We start from the raw sequence: 20,854 nt of genomic DNA, 5'->3' as shown, positions 1-20,854 counted from the left end.
TATTTAGCAATTGTGTGTTGTTTTTGTGTTTTGAAAACTGAAAGCCTGGACTAAGAGTTCCAATCTTAATTTTACTCATTTATAAACATATTAATTCCTCACCTTCAAAAGGAGTTTGTCCAATGATACAAACTTCTACAAAATATCAGTTGCATACATGAATCGCACAAATGTGATCACGTGAGAATCTCCAAGAATTTTAGATGACTCCCCTGATTTTGCATGGGTGGATGTCTGTGCCCTGGAAAGTTTTGCTGACATCAGTGACTGGTAGTTCCTTAATACTGGGATGTTGCCAAGAGAAAAAGAAAATAAAATTAAGAGGAAAGAAGAATAACACCTCTAACAACGCATACATACTTGATCCCACAGGAGTCTTCATTCCTGTGTTCAGGACCAGCAGTACAATACAGTAATACGGTCAGAAAGATGGTGATCAAGACAAATTGCGCAGAAAACTCTAGGGCTAGAAGGAATGTCTAGGAATGTCTAGGAATGAATGGAAAATCATACGGGTATCTCAGGTAAATGTCACTGCTGGCACAGAGAAAGATGGTTACGAGTAAGCTTTCCTGACACTTTCTCTGTTAAGATCCTTTTTACAGTTGCTTCTCACCAGAACATCTCCTGCCTATCATTTGGGACTTCGATTTCCCAAGAAGGCCATTTTGTTCAGGCTGACTTTTCTTTTAAATTTCTAACTTTTAAGTTGCTTTTTCTAACTAGTTATATATATACTCCCATATACTAACATGTTGTGTTCCTTTACAGCTCCAAATATTAGTGAGATTGTACAATGGCTTTCCTACATAGCAGTGGAGTTTTACGTGCATATTGCGGTCTTTAGTAATAAAATACCCATAACCCAACCAATCTGCTCCTCTGTTTTCTCTGTTAATCATGGGAGCCATTCATGGCCTGGCTCGGACTTCCTTCTGGCTTCAGGAATCCTTATGTTGCGGACTACAGCAAGTGGGGCCAAGGAGACTGTACTTCCTCTGTGCACAGTGTTCCTTCTTTTATACGGTGTTTTGGGGGTGTTTATATGGTGGGTTTTTTGGGGTAGGGGTGAGGATCAGAGAGCAGAAGTAAAATATCCTGTGTGGGACAACACCTGCAGCCCCTCGGAGGACTGGAGGCTGACAGAAGTGTGGGAAGTGCCAAAGTTTAGAAGCAGGAATGAGGAAGCCAAAGAATAAAGTGGAGGAACCAGTGGAAGGAGCTGTGCAAGGTGGGACAGAGGAAGGAGCAACCAACTGGGGCAGGATCCAAGGTGTGGAAAGGAGAGAAGAGAGGGTAGGAGCTACAGGAAAGTACTTGAAACAACCAAGTTGCAACTAGAAAACAACAGTCCCCCCAAAAAAACCTGTATGTAAATTACTGCAGTTTCTTTAATGCCTTCTAATCCCTTCTAACCTTACTTTTGCCTCAAGCATGTGTAGAAGATTGTTATAAATGTGAAGATTTCAAGTCCTTCCTAAGGTACATAGTGTGCCTGTGAATATGGCTCCACGTAACAGAATGTTATTTCAGTTTTATACCCGTAAAAGCTATAGAAAATCGGACACTGCAGTTACAGAATGTTAAGGTTAGAAACTGAAGCTACCATGAATGAGAATATGCTGGAATTACGGTAACTTTATTCACTACCGAATCTTGATTCATTCTCAGATACCATCTGTCTTGTGTACCAAGTCAGTCAAGAGGTACCATGGGAGGAAAAAGTCCGTAATCATGTAGTGGCGCTGCATCGTGAGGCATTACGTGCATAATGGAGCAAGTTAAGACTGCATTGGTAATTTTCATTTTGACATTTCCTATTTTTCCAACTGCTTTACTTAGCCAAAGCAACATGTTTTCAGCACCCTTACTGATATGTGTAGGCTTTCTGTGTATTCATATATATTTGTGCATACGGAAGCTCTGCACACTTGACTGCAGTTGCTGTGCATGAAGTTATGCAGATGTTTATGGAATCAGTCTGATTGGTACAAAAAGCTAATAGTTTTGTCTTCTGTTTCCAATAGCTTTCAAAAAAACAAAGAATAAAAAAGAAATTGGAAAGTGGTCAGATTTTCCATTTATCACTTTTTTCTCATAAAACTTGGAACATGTGCAAAACTTCCAGGATGATCAGCTGTTGATGGCGGGGGAACAACACTTCAAAATCCTGCCTATCCTGAATGTGAAAAAAGCCACCTTAGGAGGGAAAGAGAGTCAAGCTTTTCCTCCTAACTACCTTACTAATTTTTAAGGAAGGAGGGAATCTATGTTTATACCCCTTGTCCCACCGAAATTCATGGAAAATCCCCAACGAGCCCCGGCGGGTCCGCCCCCAATCTTTGTCCGGCCACCTTCGCGGGGCGACCCGCGCGGAGGCCTCGAGGGACAACGCGGTACCGGGTCGGGCCGGGAGCGGCGGGGCGCGACGCGCCCGCCCCGGCCGGAGGTGAGGGCGGGGCCGCCGGGCTCCAGCCCCTGCGAGCGGGCGAGCGGGCGGGCGGGCGCGCGCGCGCGCGCGCGAGGTGGCGGCGTCGGGGGGAGGAGTCACGCGCCCCGGCACGCTCCGTCCTCCCGCCCCCCCGCCACCGCCTCCGCCTCCGCCGCCGCCGCCCGTCCCCGCGCGGCGCTGCTGTCTCGCAGCCTCGGCGCCCGCCAGCGCCTCTCCTGCGTGCGCTCCACTTGGTACGGCCCACCCCGGGGATCATGGCGATTGATGGTAAGTAGGCCAATAACGGGCTCCTCTCGCCCCGAACGACTCCCCTCCCCCAGCCCCCTCCTCTCCCTCCCCCGAGCACGGGGAGGGGGGTGACAGCGAGGGGCTCCCCCCGCCCCGGCTCGGGGTGGGGGCGCAGCCAGGCGGGCCGGGCTGAGGAGGGCGTGCGGGGGTCGCCTCCGCCTCGGCGGCCCGCCGGTGGCTGCAGCGGGACTTGCTGCCCCCCGCCCGGGCGCGGAGGGGTTGCTGTGCGAGCAGCGGGGAGGTGGTGGTGTCCCCCCCTCTCGGGTGTGTGTGCACGCCTGGGAGGCTCCGAGGAGGTAAATAATCYCTGGCACGGCGGCTGGCATCCTTCCCTTCCTCCCTCCTCCCCCTCGCCGCCTGCTCCGGGGATGCCAGGCGTGTGCCTTTAGGTGCTGCAGAGGAGACGGGGGTTCAGCAGCGGCGGAACCTTTCCTTGCTGTGCTGTGAACCGCCCTTACTCCGCCTGGCAGGCGCAGGTGGATGGCCCAGGAGCCCGGCGCCTCCCTCAGCGGGCTCTGGCCGCTGGGGCCGCAGCGAGGCGGCTGCCCCTGAGGCCGGGGCTGGGGTTGGGGCTGTGCAAACAGGCAGGCGAGCAGGCGGGTGCTTCTGCCTGCTGGATCCGCTGGGGAGGCCGGCGCGGCACGGCCTGCCTTGAGATGAGTTTCTAGGGACTGTTGTTGTTTTCCAGACCTTCTGCGTGAGAGGATGCCTCAAAGCAATCCGGAGTGCGTCTGTAAATGTTAGGTCCTGAAACATGCATAGCATAATCCTTCCTCCCTGGGGAGACTTTGTCCACTGTTTTAAAACTAATCATCCCTTCTGGCCCTGAAGTCTATGAAAACTAATTCCTTAGTCGAGGGATGTTCCCTGCTCTCTCCTGGTTCTCCTGGTTGCCCTGCTACTGAGAGCTAGCAGACTGTATATAAGCTTGTGTCCTCAGTTCTTTCTGCTCATCTTTTTAAAAAAAAAGGAAAAAAAAAAAAAAAGGAACGAGGTATAGTAGACACTTGTTGGGCCTCTTTGGAGAGGATCATCTTAAAAGTCAGGGCTTCTAAGCTTTGTTTGAAACCATCCTTCTAGATTCAGAGAGTAATTTTACACCTTGTTTAAAAATTCCTAAAAAAATAAAAATAAAAAACCCCCCAAACTTAAATTTCCAGCAAAAGAAGGTTTAAAGGTTTCCTCAAATTGAATATTTCTTTCTGAAAACATCTGTTTTTATAACCAAAAGAATCCAGGAAAACAGTGAAGAGACAGACTGTTCTTGTTTATTTTGCATGTGGGATGTTTCTGTGCTGTCAGTTTCCGTGGATTAGTAAGTCAGGCCTCCATAAGAAGTTGCACTGCGCAAGCAAAGCTGCATGTAGACCCTGTCTTGGAAGCTATGCACACCAGGAGTCTAAGTTGGACAACTTTAAATTGGCTAGGTTCTTTTCTGCTGAAAAGCCATCTTAATATTATAAAGAAGGGAGCAAAACATTCTGCTGGGTCTGCACTTTTTATGTAACTCAAGCTCAGAAAGACAGTTGTCATTCTTTGAAATCTGTCAGTATTCTCAGTTTAGGATGCATTTTCACAGAAACCTGTGAGAATTTGTTATAGATCTGAAAATATTTATAAAGATTTAAATTTTTGTTTTTAATATTTGTAGAGGATTTAGGGTATTACTTCTTAAAGATTAAAACATGTACTCCTGAATGAATTAAGTAATCTAACCTTTCAAAAGAATGTGACACTGCTCGTTAGGGCCAGGGCAGACTTTCAAAATAGCCAAGTTCTCCTGTAGGCACATAATGAAATTGCCAGAATGGGAGTTCAGCTCTCCTGAGGATTTGGTCCATAGATTACAGTTAAAGGTGAGGTGGGATATGAAAATCCAGTCATGAAACTGATCTGCTAGATTTTGATTTAGTTCTCTTCCTTAAGACAGAAAATGAAATGAATGTTTCTGCTGTAGCAGGAATGTAGCATCATCATCTTCTTTTTTTTTTTTTCTTCTTCCTTCAACTGAGTATCTGATTACTATAGATAGGTTAATAGGTATTATAATCTTTATACTTCATCTTAGTCTTCTCCTGTTCATGTAATAGTATCTTCCTTGACTGTACTGTTTAGCAGTAGTGCTTCCTGGCCAGCAATGTTTTAAGATGCGAATATGATTTGGGTGACTACTGACTGCCTGAAGTCAGGATCAAACTGCAGGACTTCTAGTCTAAAGTGTCATAATACAGAATTTACACTGTGTCCAAGTAAATGTTTGTATGTTTTAATAAAGTATTCAGAGAAAATACTTTGCTCCATTTTAAAGACTGTGCAATAATACAAGTTTTTGGATATTTTTTGTTTGGATTTTTTTGGTAAAGCCATAGGAAATAAGCAAGATTGAAAACTTCTAACTGAAGAATAAAGTAGTTCAAAACTCCTTGTAGTGGAATATATATATATTGTATTTGAAGATTGCACAAAATTAAAACAGCTCACATTAAAATAGGATATGCTAGCTGCAAAGAATTAAGTACTTCTGGCTGTTTGTTAAAAATGTCAGCATACCTGTTTACATCAGTTTTAACTTTGACTTTTTTTTTTTTTAAGTGAAGTCTTTTGTAACGAGAGTTATAAAGAACCAAGACAATGAAGTTAGTTTTGGTCAATGACAATACTTAGTTACTTTTGCATTATGATTACTGACAGACCTTTAAAAAAAAAAAAAGTATTCTTCATTTGACCAAGTTCAAAGCCACAATTTAGTGATTGCAGGAGTAGTTTGTCCGTCCGCCCCCCCCCCCCGAAAGTTAGTATGGTGTTAAAACTTCATTTATTTATTTATTTATTTAAAGATATCTGGTATATAGTTTGCATAGTTCAGGCAATCTCAAATTTGATAGGAAACAGTGAGGGCAACCCAAATGAAAAAGGATTGAAGAATTATATTTAAAACTCTTATATCTGGTATATCTCTCTTTTCCTAAACAAACTTAGTGTTTGTATTAAGTAAAGGTATATTTTAAGATACAAAATGTTTTTTAATATTTCCACCTTTTACAGAAGCAGGTTAAATTCATCTAATATGGGGAGTGTTAGAATGGGAAGGAAGACACTCTGCTCCATGGTAGAATGTAAAGCAAAACTGAAAACAGCAGTGAGGTTGGAATAGTAGGCAGTTTCTGTTAGAAAACTGAATCTTCTCACCTACAGCTGCCTAAGATTGGAGTCTTGAGGCAATTTGCTGGGATTGGGAAGAGAGACAGTCATGGAGTTGTTTCTGAGAATCCTTCAAAATCACTCTGTTGCCCTGTTGCCATGGCAGGATGAATTTGATTTCTTTATGCTGCTTTTCCCTTTTTGAGCAATAGCAAAACTTGGGCACCTGCCTTAAGAACTTTGTTGAATTGAAGTCCAGGTGAGGAGCTAGTTATGGAAATCATGTTGCATGGAGGAGGGAAAAGAAATATAAAGGTCCCACTATGCTTTATAATGTATGAGGATATCCAGTTCTGTCTTCTTAAATCTACTTTTGCCAGGTTTTTGGGTGGCACTTGAACACAATGTGGTATAGACTATACAAAACTGTACATCCCTAAAGGAGGGGAATGTGTTTAGCAACTAACCTTTTCAGACTAAGTTAATTCTTCTTGAATTTAAACTCTTTCAGGTTTCCATTGTGAGGAATTCAGTGTTAAAAATCGTGAAGTAGCATTAAAGAGAATAATAAGTAGTACAAGTTTTGTGACTTGAAAACCAACCAAGTTTTTTATTTGGTAGAGCAGTAGATACTAAATCTAGTAGGTGAAAAGAAAGAATTGCAGTGTAATGCTGTCTTTTAATAAGTTATTCCTTGAGTAATGGGACTAAAGAACGTGATTTCCCACCTTTTCCACCTGTGATCCCATTACTGTAGTTCTTTACCTTCTTCCATTTTTTTATGGTTCCTGCTGCAGTATGCTGAGGTCTTCCTCATGCATCTAGGCCTTTGAATACCTTTCATTTCATTCCTGTGTCTCCTGAGTCTCTCTGAAGTGTCCTCAGCTGTCTGATGTTTCTGACAAGATTGTCATCCTCTCCTCTTCTGCCAGCTGTTTGGTTGGGAGCAGATGCTGAAGCTGTTTGTACTATGCATGGATTTATGGGCTGGTTGCTTGCCCTTGTATCTGGTGAGAGCAGTGATCAGTGGCTCTGTTGTATTTGGCTGCTGGCTTTCATGAAACTTGGAAATCTTGAAAGTATTAAGTTCCTACATCTTCCTGCCACTTCTGGTTTGAACTAGCCAATGAATTCAAAAGCAATGGAAGGATGGGGCAGGAAACAGACTATTTAATTATATGACCCTCATTCCTTGTGAAACAAAGACAAAAATTACTAAATGAAGCTACTTTTTATTATTATTTATAGATATAAAAGGAAAAGGAATTAAAACACTGCTTCATATAGGTTACATAAAAGCTACGTCTAGTAGCACACTTCATACTCTAGAAAAAGAAATGAAAGTAAGAGCGATAACCTGGGTACTGTGCTTAGCTAGGAGTATCATATGTGGCGTATAGGTTGAAGCTGGCCCATGGAACAGTTTTATCTTGCCTTCCAAGTTACCAGGGATATTCAGGTGTCGCTGCAGTGTGCACTAGAAGGATGTAAGATGATACAGAGATCCTCAAGTTAGCCCTGACCTTAATTGGCTGTAGTGCTTTTGAATCCCAGCTGGTGCAGCCGGGGCAGGTATTGGGAGCAACAGTAGTATTACATAAAGCCTAAGTGTAAGAACTAGTGTTCTGTACCAATGCCCACTTTAAAAAAATTTAAGTGTGAGGGAGATCAAATGTCRGGATATCAGATTTGAGCAGCCACACAGACTGTTTAATACTCAGTGTCTTATCCTCATTCATTGTCTGTAGTGGGGACTGTTTCGGGAGTATTACCTGATGTTAATCTTCTATTGTTGTCATTGTAAGTATGATTCCCTGCATTATTTACCGATAACAGTTAAACCTGTGCCATATACAAATCCAACAAGAAAGTTTGTAGTTTTGTATCATCACTGTAATGTCCTGGGCCTATTGAAATGAAAAGCCATTAGATCTCTATCTCATTTTAGGTAATATAGTGGGGTATGTTTTTAAAAAAATCTGACCTCTAATGCTCTACAGGCTTCTTTTGACAAGGTCCCAGTGGTCTCAGATGAAACTATCATACTTCTTATATAAACAGTTGATCTGTTCAAAGTGGAATTCTTCCTAAACTCAGTTTAAGGTTTGAATGCTTATCACTTTAGCAAATTGAACTCTTGGCATTCAAGATAGGCATATAGGAAAACAAATACACAGTAGCTACCAGATAAAAATGTTGGCTTGTATTACTTGCCCATCAAAATACAGGCAATTATAACAAAGAGAGAAAGAGTCTTGTGGTCTTTAAGGAAACTTTCAACTGCTTTAGCTGTGAGGTCATATTTTCTTTTCACCTTAATCCCAGAGTGGCTCACTATGTTTTCTCCAGCTTTTGCAATAAATGATGCAAGTGACCCACAGATGATAGTCGTCCTGAATATTGTCTGTTCTTTAGTCCAAATAAGGTAGAGGTCCTATATTGTAGATCAAAATAGATGTGCATGTGGGAACTGAAGTAAGGATTTCTAGTCAGCATTTAATCCTTGCACTTTCTAATTTTTAAGTATTTGACTCTTGGAAGTGGGAGAAATTTTCTGCTTTCTACATAAATCTGTCTCCAGAGTGGGACAGAGAAAGTTTGCCATGGTTTTCAAAGCTACTTTTAGACAGCAAATGAATATTGAGACTGTGGACTAATAGGTCAGATTCTGCAGAGGAACACATCCTTCAATGTGAAAAGTGGTAGGTTCAGTATGATTGACACACATCTTACAGGCATTTTTGTTTTGTAATCCAAAATAAGCATTTTTCCTAATAACTGGGCTATTTTGAAATAAAAATTCTTGGTAGTAAACTTTGATACAAAGAAAAATTATTATTTTATCTGAAATATGAGAAATCCAGGTAAGATTATTTCTATGAATATATTTTCTCATATTTTCTTTATTTGGTTTAATTAAAATTATTAGATACATACTTTAAAAATAAATGATATGCAAGTTCATAGATCATTTACCATGAAAAATGAAATGCTTCTCAGCTCACTTCCTTTTCTGAAGCTTTGCTCTGGACTTACGATTGGATGGTATTTACTAGCTAAACACTGTATGAATTAGTTGAACATCACACTAATTGTTAGGTTATTTTTTTTATCCCTTGGTTAATGTCATCTTTTGTTGTTGACGCCTTCCATTTAATTTCCAAAGCATTTTCTATCAGTATACATTGCTTGGTTATGTATATTTTAACCTGTTTTCATTTGCAGTGAACTAACAATTCTTCTTGTAGCTGCTGGTTCTCTTTCTACTTTTTTTTTTTTTTTTAAGGCTGCACAGGTTTTATGTCAGGTCAGATCTGAATACTTTTTACTGTATGTTTCTGCTGCTAGTTATATTTTCTGTATCTCTTCATTTCCACTGCTAATACCATTAAGTATTTATTTGAGACCAAGGTAAAATCATTTCTAAACATTTCTTTTAAGTGTAAATTTTATTTTTGAGTTGGCAGAAGACTGGAGAAGGATGAATCTTGTGATTCTGGGTAGAAAGGAAGCTGAGATAATACTATTTTCATGATGTGGGGAGAAGGTCCCTGAGAAGATCTCTATTTAGTGACATAGTCTCATAGTCCTTCTTTCCTTTTCCCTTTTCCCTTTTCCCTTCCCCCCCTTCCCCCCTTTCTTCTGTTAAAAATCAGCTAGTCTTTTACCTTTTTTGATATGCAACTTTTCATCTTTTTGATGCAATGAATTGTGATAGTCATCTTTGCAAATAGAGACTTGGTACAGAAGTCTCTATTTTAAATTGAGAAAATGAAATTTTATCAGGTGTTTCAGCTGCTTCTTTCTCTAGGTAAAACCTATGGCCATTGTATTTGCACTGTATATTTGAATGATTTAGATTTTAGGTACACTAGGTGGTCCTGCTCTCTTGAGAAAATTCAGATATAGTGTTGAAAGTGTCATTCTGTGATGACTAAAAGACTAAAAGACTTTGTCTTTTAAAGTTTCTAATTTTATTTTCATTATGCATAAATCCATGTTCCCAGTTTTCAAATTGCATTCTTCAGCAATTTGGAAAAAGTATTACATAGTTTTATATGCAAAATGATTTAAAACTTTAAAGCATTAAATAAGAGATGATGTTTATAGTCAGGATAAATAGAATCAATAACATTTTTTATCTAAGTCAGACTTAAATTTTAATTAAGTATGAAAGCATGGTGACCTACCACTATATTAAAGTCAATTACATTAAATTAAAGTAACATTTTTACCCTGTAAAATTTAAGAGGGTCATACCACTGAACCTGTGGGAGTTGTTGGCTAGCCATATCGCAGCCAGACTTGTCAACTGCTGATTTAACATTTTAGCAGTCTGAAGTTCTGCTGTCTTGCAAAAATGTTTTCACATTTTCAGTTTAGTTCTTTCAATGGGTTATTCAAAGCTGAAACTTCTCAGGAGTTGAAAAGATAGGAAAGCTTGTCTTCTCTTGCTAATCTGTGAGTAAAAACAAGGTGTCAAAGATGTGTTAGTTCTACAGTTTTGAGGAGCACTGGGGAAAAGAAAAATCAGTCCAAGTCACTTGAGGATAAAATTTCATTTGTTTAATAAATTGGTTAATTTAAAATATAAAAGATGTTTTCTTCAACTTTGTTTTCTAAAACGTGTGGCTCACTTAATGTATTTTTATTTAATAGTTGATTGGTTTACAATTTCCGTCTAAAAGCAGTTTGAAAAAAAGAGTAAATGACTGTTAAATAAGAAATATCGTTTAGGATTTTCTGACCTAATAAAAAGCAAAAAATAAAATCCTGAATGAATTCATGTTAAACTGTATAAATTTATATATTATATAGCCTGTGGTAGTAAAAAGTAGTACCAGTCTTAATGTATAGGCTTTATTTAGTTGGAAGATCATAATGTCTTAGCATATAAATGATTGAGAAGAAAACTTAATTTAGAAAACAAAAGCTACCAGTGCAAAAACTAAAACTGAAATTGGTATTTTAAGCTGAGATTTCTTGCTTGTTGATTTCAGTGATGATTGCAATATACAGTTAAGATCAATTGCTGCTCGCTGTCCTTTTCACAATGATTTCTAGGGGACTTTTTATTTTTAACCTAACTTATCTAGCACCTGCGCAATGACAAATTCTTTTATTTTCTTTTAGTAATTTTTCTTCTGTCTTTACTTCTGAATTTGTTTATTGGGTGGAGAAGGGAGGGAGAAAATTCAGGGAGAATTATTGCAGTTGCATGTTAAATTTCTCCTTTGTACTCTCAAGATGATCATAATGACTTTGAAAAAGATAGTAATCTTCCCCCGAAGTTTAATTTTTCTATGCCTTTTTGCCATAAAAACAGAATCTTCTTACTTATTTTTTACTGGTTTTGCCTTCCAGAATGTGCTCTGAATGAAAATGTTATTGATCAGTTTCTAGAGGATTCTGGGGTCATCAAGCTCGTTGATATTTGGCTTACTATTCAAAAGTATCTTTGAGGCTTGTGTTTCAGATTTCTGAATATTAAAAAAGTACATTCTTCATTTAAGATGAGGATGGATTCCTTCTAAGTTGATACATCACAGGTAGTTAATTTTTAGTGTAGAAAAAATTTTATTCCGTTTATTTGATCCCTTTTATCCTTTTTTCTCTAATATATGCATTTCCTACATTTATTTCCTTAGAAAGTAAATTTAATTACAGATACATGTATTTTCTTGAACTTTTTATAACAGCAACTGTAAATGTATCAGTTGTGATTTTAAAATATTAATTGATATTATAGAATAATTATGATCCTTTGTTATGGACTGAGGGAGAATAATAAACACTAGTGTATTTCCATATTTCTTGAACTGGAAAGAATTTTGTTATCTAAAGTTTGTTTTAGCATGTTGTGAAGTGTTTGGAGTCCTGTATGATTAATATATATGAAGTAGATGTTTTATAGACTCTTTGAACTAACTGTTTCATATTTATTTGAGGTTGCAGAGAACATTATTTGATAACCTAGATAGTTCTGTATTCATATGTTGCTAAAAAGCAGTCTTTTGCTGTCAGTGGAAGAAGGCTTAGAGGCCATTAGGGTATTTTGAAGATATAGGCCATACCTTGGTAGCCTGTTCTTCGTTCTACAAGGCTCAGCAATAGCACATACATTCCCCAGTATCGGACCTTTCTTTTTCAACGTAATTGACTGAACGTGTTCTTCTTCCTTTTTAGGCTCCTTTATTGTCCTTATTGGGCATATTATGTGTTCATGTTTTCTTCACTAACTGTAATTATAACATACTAAATTTTTTTTTTGTTTAAGTTTTAAACTAAAGCTTAGCATTTCTAGCAATAATTCTGTTATTCCCATGTAAATGTCTCAAATCCTTTTTAAAAAAAATACTTTTAAAGAAGAAATCTCAGGTAAATTCTGTTTTTCCTTATAAGCTTTTTTTTTTTTTTTKCTTTTTTTCCCCCCCTCTCCCATGCAAGATATACATAATACTATTTTGAAATTTTAGTGTGTTATAAGTCTTTCGGTGTTTTGAGAACTCTTCTGTGGATGACAGTGCTCTCAGAACAGGAAATCATGTTTTATGCTTGGGAAATAGTTTTAGTGTGATTTCAGTTATTTAGTTGCATGTATAGTTTTATCTGTATAAGTTTATATAAAGTACTTAAAGCTGCACCATTGTTAGTAATGTTAAGCCAAAGTACATTTATTCATTTAGCAGATTTTCAATTTGTATGTGATACCTGTTGGAGGAAAAAACCTTCTTTTTGCATTTTTAATATAAAAACTTGGTTTTACAGCTTTTTCTTTTACACTGTTTATAAGACTTAATAAGAAACCAAATACATTTTATCCATTAATATTTTCTAATAATTTATTTCCATATAGGTGGAGAACGAACTTGTGGTGTACATGAGCTAATCTGCATTAGAAAAGGTAAGCAATGGTTCGTGAAAAGTAACGTTTTAGCTTGTGAAGAGTACAAGTGAGAAATCTGCTACCCAGTGTTAATATCTTACATTTTCTAGATCGTTATGTCAGACCTTTGTTACAGAATCGTTGATGGTGACAATGTCAATGAAAAGATGAAAAAATCATGCAATAAACGGAAAATTTGAAATTCCAAAATAAAATTGAATTTTTCACAAGAAAAAAGAAAAATAAGTGTTCCTCCCAGTGCTCACTGAATTACATGGAAATTCTGAATGTTGTCCAGCTGTGGTTGAATTTTTGTAGGATGATTTGATTTTAGTAGTGATTGAGAGTTGTGGTGATACTTTAAATAAATGATGTAATAGACTGGCAATCTCGGGCTATTTTGTCAATTCAGATCCTAATGGCACAAACTGCTTTGAAAACAACTGTATCAGTAATAAAACCAGTCATTGGTAAGAGCATAAAACAGAATCATACTCGAGAGGGCTTTTATAATTTTAAATTTGAGTTACAATGACTGAAGTTGCAGTTTGATGGTACAACTCAATTGATCTACTAGTCAGTGGCTAGATACAGTACTGTTTTCTAACCTCTCCTCTTGCAAGCAATATGCTCCTTTCTGCTTCCCTTGCAGTGGCATTGCTGTTGAACTTCTGTGCATCTGATCTGAAAACTAATTTTCAAAAGAAGAATTATTTCCTCAGAGTCAATAATTTCCTTGAATTGACTCACCATTAGGTCAGAAGTCATAAGGCTTTTAAAAGGAAAGGAATGAGAAAGTGGCAGGAGAGGAGGGCTGCAGGATTCTCTCTTTTGGAGCAGCTAACTGCTAGATTACCTAAACAGCATTGTCAAACTGCATCATATTTGTTAGGAAGAAATTTTGTTTGGCCTTTGAATAGAACTTAGTTTCAAACTGTTCACATAYTAAAACTTGTAAGTGAATTCAGTGTAAAAATAGTTTTTTGGAAATATTTACTTATTATCTGCTGGCCTCAGAAATAACTCTACCAGGCAAGGTGAAAAATGGCTTTATTGTCACAAGTTTTCTTTTACACATTTACACATTTCACTGAAGGAATTGTATGTGGTTTGGCAGTATTGTAATTAAAATCAATTTTCTTTCTTTTTTTAAAGCTCTGATCCATTCCATTCTTGCTTTTTATAAACTTTTTCTCATTTGGGGGGTTTGCTTCTTCCTTCCACACCCCCCCCCCCTTTGTTGCTGTCTCTGTCATTCCACTGACCATCAGTGCACGCAGCGTTCTGTATTCTTGCCTTAATAGCCTCTGTTTTTCTTTCTAAATTGTGAAACTCATTGCAGCAGGATGTTCAGGAAGCCTTCTGATGAAGTTTCAAAATCTATTAATCATGCTAATCCCTGTTTATTTTGGGGCACTGTACTGATTTTAAGAAAAACAATCTTTCTGTGTTCTTAGAGACAATGCTTTTTATTTGATTTTATTGTTACTACTGGAAAACTAAATTGAAAAAATATGCATCTTTTTTAAGGTTCTGTGTTATGTCTGGACATTAGAATATAAGCTCCTTTTGTAACTTGTGTGATGTTATAAACAATTTTTAATAATGGTTGCATGGAACCTGTGTTTTAGTTCTGGTGATTATAAATTAGCCCGGGGATAATCTTGGTGATTATAAATTAGCCCAGGGAAGTAACTTCCTACTACCATTTATATCTGTAGTATGTCGAGTTCTTTCTTGAAATGAGTTCTCATGTGTATTCCGACCTGGGGTGCCCAGTCACGTCACTGGCAAGTTTCTCCTTGGAGTGTGTGGAGAGGGTCTATTCCCGTGTGTCCCTTCTCCCTACTTGCCTGCCATAATTTTCGTTGTTGTCAATTGTCCTGTTGAGAAGAGTGCTCTGTAACTACAAATCTTTTCCAGCTGTTTAGCATTTTGATCCTTGCTTTTACTATATTGATTACTTTACGTAAGACTTCCCATCACCTGATACACATTCACAATGTTTTTATTGTCTAACCAGTGGTCAAGCTCCTAAGAAATATCTCATTTGCTAGTTGTCTGGGCCTGTTCGTTTGCCAGGATCTGAATGCATGCTCAAGATCTATATTTACCTTGTCAGTATATGAAGGCCTTTCTGATCTGAGAATTAATGGCTGCCAGGAATCTGGAGCTCATCAGATCAGAACTTCCAGCTCTGTCCTTGATGCCACCAGATGCTCATTTTAAGCTTATGCAGGAATGAGTTGAAAAGATTTGTGGCACAGAGGTCTTCCCCTTCATGGTCTCTTGGCTGTGCCATAAAAGCCAAGGCTTCTTTGGCCCGTGAGATCACTGTGGAAGTCTGATAGACAAGTGAAGCGTTCACTAAGCTGGTATCGGTTAGTGTGCATTCGTTTAACCTCAGTCAGTCTTAGTAACTCTCGCAAAATTTAATTTCCTCACTCAGCCTATACATTAGCCTGTCCCTGACTGAGTTTGAGAGGCATTAGCTCCCACTGCTCAGAACTAACCAAAAGATACTTCACACCACTATATAGTCCATCAACCCTCTTTTCTGATCTATGTCATCCTAGAGATCTTCAAGGAAATGGTCACCACTGAAAAAGGGAAAAGCAAGCAAGCAAGCATATGTCTTCTATGAATAACGCTAGGAAAACTTCCCAGTGTCAAGTGATAGAGTGTAATTAGCGTGTATACATGGATTATACAACTTGAAGAACATCTGTTCCTGGAGATTAGTTTTTCTTTCTGGTTAGCAAGCTAACCCGATCCCAAATTGTCATCTTCTTGCCTGTCCACTCATTTGTGTTGGGGGAAGTAGAAACCTTGGGGTCTCAGATGATGAAATGTGAAAAGGGATCAGAAAGGTCTGCGAGGCTGTGTGTGATCACACCATATAGCTCAAAGTTATTTAAGGAAATCTTTTGCAGTAGCATAATATATATGAAGAAAGGAGGAAGAGATGGCTACCCTATATTAATTAAATGATAACATTTTTCTTTCCTCTAGCTGTATATATGAAGGTATAATTGTAAAAACAAAGAATGAAGCTTATGGAGGAAATGTTCATTCTAAGAATATTCCTGAAGGTAGTTTCTTTTTTCTTTTTTTTTTTTTTTTTTAAATGTTCATTATTTTCACTTTTTAGGTACTCAGGGCTGTGGTATTGGTATTGTAAACAGTGCAGAAGAGTTCATTTTTTTAAAAAACATCGATTTCATTGACATTAACAGTACTTCCACTGAAATGAATAACATTAATTTGGGTTGTAGATTTATTTTTAGCTCTCAGACTCAAAGATTTGTAAGACGAACGCATTTCGAATATCTGCGATTAGATAAAGACTAATATAAATATAATAATCAATACTGTAACAATACAGAGCTCAGACTTGCTAAGCAAAAGGTGTTGCAACTGTCTTGCATAGGATGCGCTCCCATGTCACATGGTGCTGTCATGGCTTCATAACTGCCCAAGCTACATTGTGATGGGTCCTCTTCTATTCTGCAAAACATGGTTTACATTTCTCTTGTGGTGTTTTATCTGTTCGGGTTCCTTTTAACACATTCCTGTGTGTTTGTGAATAACTTGTAGGAAGTTGATCAGGAGTAAGAAGATTGATAGGCCTTTCCGGAAGATCCTGAAAACTGATTCGTATGTACTCTTAACTAGAGGCTTTTCTAAAAGCATAAATATAGTGGGTATGTCCTGAAAAATTTGCATCTTTTGTTGCAATTATATAACAGCTAATGACTGCAGAATATGAAACAAGTCATTTTCCGGCTAAAGAAAAGAAAATGCATTAAAGGTATCATTTATTGTAGAAGTTTGGTAATACAGCACTTATCTGTGACTTCTGTATGCAACGCAGCTAAGTGGCTGAACTGTGCGTGTATTGCATTGTGTTTTGGAACTTAAAAAAAAAAAAAAAAGAAGAACGAGAGATTTTTGCTTCTATTATAAGTGAACTTCTTTACTTCCATCATTCATTTAGTGCAAGCTTATATGTACTTTTTTTTTTTTTAAGAATTCTTATTTGTTGTTCAACAAAACAAATTGAAGATTTGGCCAAGGAAAGAAGAACACTGCTTAGTTTAGTTAGCAGTGACATTCAGTCACTTAGGGTTCTTGGCATAGCAGCAGCAGAAGCTGACTTTTTTTTTTTTTTTTCAAAGTTTATATTTATGCTGTTTATCCTACTCAGTTAAAGGTCTATATTTTTGCAGCCTATGTTCCTAACACCCAAATGCACCCAAATGTTTTTGAGATATACATGAGAATTATAGAAGATCTTGCTTTGATTATTTGCTATGGACATAAAAGAATTTAGGGAGCTTGAGGTCAGACTTCCAAAAAATGTGTATTTTTTGGCTATGTAGCACACTGTAGCGAGGCTAGTAGTCTGACTTGCAGTTGACTGTTGTTAGATGTGCTGATACTTTAAGGCTTTTTTTCATGTTCTGTTTGTACAGGTGAGACATACTTATGATGAGTGTTTACGATATTGAGCTGTAACTGGAAAAAAACCCTATAATGTGTTTTCATATTCATTGTACCACACAGAAGCAATGTTAAAGCAAAAAAAAATGTATAACCACATTATTTTTAGGTCTCTCTCACCTTTTGTTGTTTATATATTTTTGAAGTAATTAAAAGCAATCCTTTAAACTTGGCAACGTATTTCATATTTAAACCACAGAAATGTAGTTTGAATATCCTTCTAGGGTCTGAGTTGTAGAGATTTTTTTTTAACATTATTTTTATAAGCCCCTTTTTATTTTATAAAGTCTTCTTTTCTTTCTATTGTTGTGGCCACCTTGCAAACAAAGGAAGTTGTTCAGCACACTGCCTTTCACTAATAATGGAACAGAATTGCTCTTTAATATGCAAAATAAAGAAGTTGCAAAAAGGCAGTTTCCTTGGATGATAATGGAAAATGTCACTTTTAATAATAATTTTGAAAAGATAAGAAAGTGTGACTTTTTTGTCATAACCATATATTAAGTATAACTATGTCCTTTTTAATGTTCAGGTCAACTAACAGTATCCATTCGCATGTATCTTAGTGTTAAGCTGCCAGCTGCATTTAATTCAAATAGGAAGAAAATCATATTTATTCATGAATTTCATTTTACAACTAGGAACATATTTGTATTCAATCAACTGCATTTGATATTCAAGTTATATTTTAATTTTTTTGATAGTTATGCTAAAGGAGTGTCATTGAGCAAAGAAAAATTGTGTCTTTTTCTCATCCAGTTGACAGAACTTTATGGACCAATAGTTATTGTTCAAGAAAAAGATGACACCACAGATTGTAGCAAATTTCTTTAATTTAAGTAACATCACAAATACATGTTGTTACTATTCATTTTGGAGTTCATATATGGAGAGGACAGAGTTCACTGGGCTTTCTCTTATTACCAAGATATGAATAAAAACTCTCTAGTAAATGTAGCTTTAATTGTGTTTGGGTTTTTTTGTGATATACTCTGAAAACAATAATTAATCTGTTCATAACTGCACACTACTTAATTTTATATAGACAAGTATTTATATCTTTTCAGGCTAGAAATACATGAAGTTCTATATCTTTTATTCTGAGAGTACTAAATTTAAAACAGATCTGGTGGTATGTGTAAGTATGCCTACGTATTCAAAAATTGGAAGTAATAATGTTAGAATTAATAACATTAGAATAAGTACTGAATCTTACACTCTGTTGGAAAGCTAATCTGTATACCTTTTGGACTAGAGAAAGTTTTATATGAAATAGATACTTTTCTTTGAGATGATTGCCCATGCAGGAAGCAAAGTATGTTTCTGCTTGTTCTTCTGGGCTTTGGGGTCTTCTGCCAAGCAGCGCTTTCTGGGGTCACTTACTTCCAGCTGTCTCGGTTCAGTGTCTTCTGTAGAAAGTTTTATTGCAGGAACGTTGCTATATCAAAACTCTTATTTCTTGGCATTTCTTCACTTGGGATGTTTATATAATCATTATTACCGCACAATACTTTGCTACATATGCTAGTTAGTATTTGTGCTGTTTAGCAGAACTGGATCCTGGATTGTCTCACACTTTGTTAGTTGTAGTGGCCGATTGGATTGCCAAAAAAGTGGTTTTAAATATATATATAATTAAAAAAAAATTTTTTTTTTATCATGCATTTTTTCCACGCTAGTCAAGGGCTACTTTGTCGTAACTATGAATTTTTCCACCGCAAGCCTCTAGACCTCTGCATGTCTTTAGCACTTTTGCACTGGGAGGTTTATTTGAGAGTTCCATTGAAAGTCTTCACGCTAATTGTTGCTGTTCCTTTACCCTCCACTTGGAGAACGTAGTCTTGTAATATGCTGTGTAATTGCGACAGATTATTGGGATTTGGAAGCAATCCAGATGATTCCATGATGTATTGCAATTCCAAGTAGCAATCCAACCTTTCTTTCCCTGTTTCTTTTCAGAGGTTTCTGTTGTGAGATGCTACTTTAAAAAAAGTTGAAATCCATATTAGAGAGAAAACACATTGATGAACTGGCAAATCAGTGGGTGACAGGAAGGTCATGAGCATTTAGGAATTAAAAGAATTCTGTTGAAAGTTCAAATCTCCATTCCAGACTATGGCTTCTATTATTTCTAAATTCTTTATTAGATTGGTGATGTTTTGGAGCCCAAGGACCTCTTCTTCCTATAATTAAATTAATCTCTGGAAGATGGTTTTGGCATGATGTTTTGAAAGGAAAGAAAAGAAATCCTGTAAATGACAACTTGCAGATGCAGCATGCTTAAGGAATATAAGCTGCTGCAAATAACTTTGCAGTTATGCATCTGATTAGTTGCCTTGCTGAACCAATAGCTTTTTAACACAAACTCTAATTTATGAAGTATATTGAACTCTTTGATATATACATTTAGTCAAGTAATTCAGTTATCCACATTAAATAAATATTTTTATTAAAACATATTCTGGACTTTCTTTCTGAGCAAAGACCTGGAATTTAGATTCTAGAACATAGTTTTTTCTTATTAGCCATTACAATTAGGTGTCAAGAAAATGAGGGGGGAAAAAAGTCCTGATTTATTTCTGTAGCAGTGCAGATTATCCTTTAGCCAGTGTGAAGTGAAATAAACCAAACAGGGGAAAAAGTTACCATTATTCCCAATGACTTTCCACTGGAATAAAAGTGACATTGAAATTACACCGATGTAGCTGTACTGATGTAGTAATTCCAGTAATTTTTTTTTAATGTAAACAAGCACATTTATTTTTGCCATTTTTTTAATGCATGATTTTTTCTAAATTATCCTTTAAATGCCGTCACATATCACTTCATATGATAAAGCAAGTTTTCTGTTTTCCCCTGTGTTATTTTGAAAGTGATTAAAAATTTTAAAGGGTATTATTCTCCAAAATAGAAAGTTAAATAAGCACTTTCATCCTGATATGATTCTGTCAGTCTTTCAAAACTTCTGAAAGGTTCATGTTGCTAACGATTGTTACAATAATGGTCTTGTTTAGGAAGTGCTCTTTTCAGTACTGCATTGAAATTAAATTGTCATTTCACGTTTATGTTCATTTAGAATTGCATGTCACTCTGTCACTGGATAGAGATATTTACAGTGTTGAAGTAGAGGTAGCTTGTGTTGCATGTGCTTGTAATTTGAGCCCGTGAGAGTGTATAAACTTGCTGGATAACAACATGCAAGATGCAGGAGAAAAAACACACGGAAAGGAACATCATCAAGACTAGCAGTGTATAATATGCATTTAACATAATAAGCTGACAGGGGTGGCCATTAGCAGCTGGCTGAATTAAGAAGACTGTGTTGCAGAAGAAAGGAGAAATACAAGTTTGAATTGAAAGGGTCAACATCTTTATACAGAAAAGTTTTGGTTTTAAATTGTTACCTGAATGTAACTAAACAAAAATATGTAAATAAAAGCATTATTTTACAGATGAGATTTGTGTGTTTTGTTTCACATTGAGCTAAAATATTTCTTCTGATGCTTGCTTTGGCAAAACAAAAAGAATTTGGCAAATTCATAGAAGGTGACGAGTGAATTACACAATTCCCACTTTATAAAATA

The 20,854-nt window shown here is 37.1% G+C and overlaps 1 protein-coding gene across 1 annotated transcript in view; it reads left to right on the top strand.

Moving 5' to 3' along the window:
- Positions 1-12,775: 12,775 nt before the first annotated feature.
- SYT14 (synaptotagmin 14) overlaps positions 12,776-20,854 on the top strand; it is a 71,391-nt gene continuing 63,312 nt past the window's right edge. Inside the window, exon 1 of the mRNA XM_026072328.1 lies at positions 12,776-12,785. The gene's annotated coding sequence lies outside the window, so the exon portion shown is untranslated. The remainder of the gene's footprint in view (positions 12,786-20,854) is intronic.

Source organism: Apteryx rowi, unplaced genomic scaffold, assembly GCF_003343035.1.
Source record: "Apteryx rowi isolate R43461 unplaced genomic scaffold, aptRow1 scaffold_34, whole genome shotgun sequence".
NCBI classification, from domain to species: domain Eukaryota; kingdom Metazoa; phylum Chordata; class Aves; order Apterygiformes; family Apterygidae; genus Apteryx; species Apteryx rowi.
This window is presented reverse-complemented; position numbering and strand designations above follow the sequence as displayed.